Here is a 6,000-nt window from a genome sequence, read left to right as displayed (position 1 = left end):
ACTCTTTTCGCTTCTAGAAGTTTCGCCTACAGCATAGATCAGGCAGGATTTTGATCCCAGTCCTTCCAGGTTGAGCCTGAGAGCAGTAACAGTAGTAAATAAGTGGGAGGGCAGGAGTTGCATTTGTCTGGAACCTAAACTTTCTATTTCAGACCTGCTCAGCCCGTGTCCTGCCACCTTCCCTCTAAAAACTACTTTGATCTAAGTTGTCTGCAAGCAGGATGGGGCCAAAGGGGCTTTTGGAGGCAGCTGGAAGAGCCCCCCAACAGTGTGCCCATCCCAAGAGGCAGGGAGATGGCACAGATGGTTCTTGCCTGGCTCAGGAGTGATTCAGCCAGGACGAGGTGCCTCTGCCTCCCACACGAGCTGTGGGTCAGGGTGGAAGGCTGAAGATAAAGACCAGCTGGACCCAGAGAGCGCTCCTCCCACCTCCATTCCTGGAAACCCCGTGGTATGGTGAAACTGCTGGAACAGGGGTGAAGATACAGGGATGGGCAGTTGGGTTCCTGCTCCCAGGTCCCCTGCTGTGTCACCTTGGTCACTCCCTTGTCCCCTCTGCCTGTTGCCTTGTCTGTAAATTCAGGTAGTAAACCTCCCAAACAGGAGTGATTTCAGGAACCATCAGATAATCAGGCACACAGCAAGCGCTCAGTAAATGCTGGATTCCTCCCCAGGATCCTTTCTCCTCTTGTGCTTTCAGACTGTCCACTGAAGCAGCTTTAGCACCAGAGGGTGTGGAATTGTCTTGGAAAGTCACTTCACCTCTCTGAGCCTCACTTTCCTCATCAGTAGAAGAAGGGGAATAACGGGTATGGTGGAGGGACTCACTGAGGAAGTATAATAATAAACCAACGTGAATTTAGCCTTTAGGGTCGGACTCTTCACGACCCCATGGACTGTAGCCTGCCAGGCTCTCCTGTCCATGGGATTTTCCAGGCAAGAATACTGGACTGGGTTGCCATTTCCTTCTCTACGGGATCTTCCCGACCCAGGGATTGAACCTGGGTCTCCTGGACTGCAGGCAGACTCTTTACCATCTGAGCCACGAGGAAAGCCCAAATTTGTGACATCAACGCTAAATGAATTATTCCATTTCTGTGGGCACTCCAAAGTGCTCCACATTGCCCTTATCTCGTACAACAGGAGAGGAAACAGGCTCAGAAAGGCAGAAGTGATCTCTCCCAAAACAAGCCCAATAAGTGTCATGACCTGGATTTGAGCTTGACTCCAGAGGGCTTCCCTGGTGGCTCAGACGGTAAAGAATCTGCCTGCAACGCAGGAAACCTGGATTCCATCCCTGGGCGGGAAAGACCCCCGCCCTGGAGAAGGGAGTGGCTACCCAATCCAGTCTTCTTGCCTAAAGAATTTGGACAGAGGCGCCTGGTGGGTTACAGTCCACGGGGTCGCAAAATCAGACACGACTGAGCCACTAATCCGTTCACTACATTTTTGACTCCAGAAGGGGCCAAGGTGCCATCCACCAATCTGCTGCAGGCTCATTACAGGGGTCTGAAAGAGCGGGGGAGGAGGGCCCTACCTGCTTCCGGGAATGGAAGGCACCCCTCCTGCCGTTAGAAGACAAGCGCCCTTGGCCAGCGGGGCCGCCCTGGTGCACAGAGCCCGACCGTCCGGGGTCGCCAGGAGGCAGCGGCCCCGCGAAGAGGACGCGCGCTATTAGCGCGTAGCACACGGTGGCCAAGCCGAGGGGCAGCGCGTAGAAGAGCGTGAAGTCCAGGAAGTAGACAGGCAGGTAAAGAGAGCGCGACACGCGGTAGTCGCACTGCACCTGCACGCCGTCGGCGTACGCGGTCTCGCGCGTGTCCACCAGGAAGAGCCAGAGCACACAGTACGCGCCGGTGCCCAGCCACACCAGCGCCGCGATGCGCTTGGCGCGCGCCGCCGTGCACAGAGCCTGGGCGCTCAGAGGGCGGCAGATGGCGAGGTAGCGCTCCATTGTGAACGCGGTGATGGAGCCCGTGGACGCGTTGATGCCCACGTACTGCAGGTAGGTGATGCCCAGGCAGCCGGCGTGGCGGAAGATCCAAACCTGGGCGGAGGCCGCCTCGGTCACAGCGGGCACTCCAGCCGCCAGGAGCACCAGCAGGTCCGCGGTGGCCAGGCTCACCAGGTAACAGTTGGTGGACGTGACCATGTGGCGGCTCCGGACCACCACCAGGACCACCATGGCATTCCCCGCCACACCCACGGCGCACACGAGGGGCACCAGGGTCAAGGTCACTGCCTGGACAGTCAGTGGGGGGCGGGGCATGAAGCCCGGTCCGGAGGAGTTTGCGCTCTCAGAGTGCTCGGCGGGCTTCTCCATGTGCCTCGGTCCGCGCTGCCCCGCGAAGGCAGCAGCGAGTTGGGAACGACTCCCAGGTGCAAAGGTGTCCTGGGAGAATCTCCCTGAAGGAAGCTGCGCGTCCCGGGGAGGGGGGGCGGGTCTCGCTGCTGTCTCCAGCTTAACAGGTTTTTCCAACTCCAGGCAGGGTCTCACTGCCACTGTGACGCTGGAAACTCGGAGGCATCAGGAATTAGGCTTGTGCTGCCCAGTTGGCGCGATCGCTCCGGGGGTGGGGTTGACTGCAGCAGAGCATTCTGGATTGTAGGGTCGCGCTCTAGCAGGGGACCGGGCACCCGAATGCCGCTTCCTTCAGGACCAGCTGCTGGAGCGCTCAGTTCTTACCTTTCCTCTCCAGTTCTGGAGGCTCAGGACTCTAGACTCGGGGATCCAGTCGATGAAGCTCGGTGCGCGGACTGACGATCCTTTGCCTTTCTAACCTCTTCTCGGCTCTGCACGACCCCCGCAGGCAGGCTCCTCTACTGTTCCCTTGTCCTCTCCACTGATGCCACTTGGCTCATTCCGGTTGCCCCAGCCCGGCACCAGTTCTTTCCACCAGCTCCTGGCACCGCACGAGGTCAGATGGAGGACGCAGGGTGCGGTGGGGAACGGAAGTTGAAAAACGAGCAGTGGCGCCCTGCTCGCGCGTCCCTACCCTGGGCTTTGCTTCCTCCCTTCTTTCTCTACGGGAGCATCTCCTCTGGACCTGGAGGTGGGCGGCGGGGTAGGGGAGGAGTCAGAGACCCGCTGGCTTCCCAACACAGTTCCGGGATCCTATCCTGCTCTCCCTGGCAGAAACCTCAGCCCTAATCCTGACAAATGGGGATCAGAGACCCAGAGCTGCGGGAAAGGAAAGCTACTTGCTCCTCTGGGCTTGGGCTGCTCCTGTCTCCTCCTAAACGTCTCATCTCCTTGTCACCTTTTCACTTTCTCTTGCTTGTGAACTAGTGAAGTTGCTCAGTCGTGTCCAACTCTTGGCGATCCCATGGACTGTAGCCTACCAGGCTCCTGCATTCATGGAATTTTCCAGGCAAGAGTACTGGAGTAGGTTGCCATTTCATTCTCTTGCTTACTTTTCCCAATTTTCTTTCCTTCCTCCTGAAGCTGACCTGTACATTCTTGGAGGGTGCCCCGCCCCACAAGAATCTCTCCCGTCTAGACGGTACCACTCACAGGGCACAAACCTGTTAGGAATCTTAAGCTCTGTTCCTGCTGCCGAAAAGATGCTTAAGGGTAGTTGAATGAATGAAAGGACTTGCCTCTTCATTAGAGGAAGCTCCTTGAAGGTGGGACCACACTAAGCTTCATAAGAGGCATAGAGGCTGCTTCCAGGGAGCCTAGCTTCCTGCCTGCACCTCGCAGATGCTGACAGTTGTTGCCCTGACGATCCGTCGATTATGCGCTCTAAAAAGTATTTGTTCATCTGTGAAATGGAATAATAATGATAGAACCCATTTCGGAGTGTCTTTGGGAAGCTCACATGATTGATGTGGGGAAAATCCATGTGAAACACTTAGCTGTGCTTGACTGTGGCAAGGGGCGAATATATGGGTAGGTACAGTTCTATCTCTGTCTATCCATCTATCTATCATCCATCTATCTATCGCTCTATCCCTCTCCTCCCCCTTCTTCCTCCCCTTCTTCTCTGAAGAGCTTGCTCTGTCTACAAATCTGATAAATGGACAAAGAAAGAATGAGAGGGAACTTGCCAGGGGAGTATTCTGGGAGCACCAGCCAAGATTCCATTGTCCCCATTTTCAGTCTTTATCACAAATGATGAGTAATGTGTATGAAACACTGGGTATTGCCTGGCGATGCTCTGTGTGCTTTACAAATATGTAATTCTATACTCTCTGTGTCCTATGGGACAAGTATTATTAGATCCCCACTCTGCCCTGTTCAAATTTCTGACACATAATCCATGAGCTTTATAACATGGGTGGTTGTTAGATAATGATAACAGAACACAAGTGAATCAAACTGTCCTCAATTATCAGAAAGCAAAGACTATCAAAGTGGGAAGGGAAACCCATTCAGTAATTTTACACATGTGCACCGATGGTCTTCTGTTGTGTTAGGGACTAAGCTGGGTTCTTGTTATGAATAGTCAACTTAGAATTAGGCAAAGTGGCTTGATTGCTCCCATTTAACAGATGTGGAAACAGGTTTTTAGAGAGATAAAGTGGTCTACTTGGTGTTAATTGCCAGTAGAGATAAAGTAGGTGTTGGAACCAGATCTGTCTGGTTCTAAACCTTCCACCAGACCCTGCCCTTTTGAAGGCATTTCAGTTAGGGGGCCACTGTGAACACAGAAGACTCAGTCCCTGGCTTCCTAGCCCTTATAGTGTAGTAAGGGAGGAAGACAGTAAGCAAACAGATAATTACACTTGTCAGAAGAGTTTTGAAGATACTACAGCAGTGTGAGTTGGAGAGCCATAGTTTTTTTCTTTTTCTTTTAGGTTGTGACCACACCGTGTACAAGTGGGATCTCAGTTCCACAACCAGTGACTGAACCCTCACCCCCTGCATTGGAAGCACAGAGTCCTGGTCACTAGACCATCAGGGAAGTCACGGTAATGCATGCCCAAGAAAGTGACATTTAAGCCGAGTTCCTGGTCATTCTATTTGTCCATCATCAATTCTATCCCAAACAATTCTAAGTTACTAGTTTTCTTTTCACCCAGTATCCACAGAAAATAAATTTTGTATAGTATCTCAGTATACCTTACACTCACACACACACGAGCTGAAACAATTTTTACAAAATTATGCTTGGGCTTACTATGAGCAACGTGTGCTGGTATTTTCTATTCTATTTTATTTTTTAGAAAGACTGGTTGCCATCTGTTAATTTGGTTCCTGATCCACGTTTTGTGACCCATCTTTTTGAAAAACATTTCAGCCAGTCTTGCTAGTCCCATCTCCCCTCCTAGTGCTCAGGGTGGAAAGAAGCAAGAGACTAATTCTAGTTAATGAATCATGAAGCAATCTTGCTGGTGGGGGGAGCTCTGGGGAGGTTATATTCTTATATAACCAGCTGTAGTGGAAGGGAGGGGTCGGGCAGAGAAAGAGAGAGGGAGAGACGGGAGGGGAGAGAGACAGGGAGAGAGTGGAGGGGAGAGAGACAGGGAAGGGGGGAGGGAAGACTCTAGGAGAGTCATGGGAGGGACACACCAGGGCATCTGCGGTCCGATGGTGGTGATGGTGTTACAAGAGGGAGCCTTCTTCCTCTCGCTCCTGTTTATTGCTGCATGAAGAACCTCTGATCTGAGACCTGAGCACAGGTAGGTGGTCTTGGTGTTTCACAGACTGCTCCCACCCTCCTTGGCTTCCTTCAGATCAACAGGGAAGAGACAAGAGCCCCTGAGAGCTGATGCTGCAGAGTCGCCCAGTCCTTGACCCGAGATTGGAACCCAGTACTTGAACTCATGTCTAGGATCACCTTGGCATTTCCAGGTGGGCACGGAGAAGGCAATGGCACCCCACTCCAGTACTCTTGCCTGGAAAATCCCATGGACGGAGGAGCCTGGTGGGCTGCAGCCCGTGGGGTCGCAAAGAGTCGGACACGACTGAGTGACTTCACTTTCACTTTTCACTTTCATGCATTGGAGAAGGAAATGGCAACCCACTCCAGTGTTCTTGCCTGGAGAATCCCAGGG

At 53.0% G+C, this 6,000-nt stretch overlaps 1 pseudogene; it reads right to left on the bottom strand.

Annotated features, from left to right (window-relative positions):
• Nucleotides 1-1,416: 1,416 nt before the first annotated feature.
• Nucleotides 1,417-2,991, bottom strand: LOC113902944 (annotated as a pseudogene).
• Nucleotides 2,992-6,000: the final 3,009 nt, after the last annotated feature.

The sequence above is a fragment of the Bos indicus x Bos taurus genome, chromosome 13, assembly GCF_003369695.1.
Source record: "Bos indicus x Bos taurus breed Angus x Brahman F1 hybrid chromosome 13, Bos_hybrid_MaternalHap_v2.0, whole genome shotgun sequence".
Classification (NCBI taxonomy): Eukaryota; Metazoa; Chordata; class Mammalia; order Artiodactyla; family Bovidae; genus Bos; species Bos indicus x Bos taurus.
The sequence above is the reverse complement of the archived record's forward strand: the minus strand, read 5'-3'. Positions and strand labels throughout refer to the sequence as shown.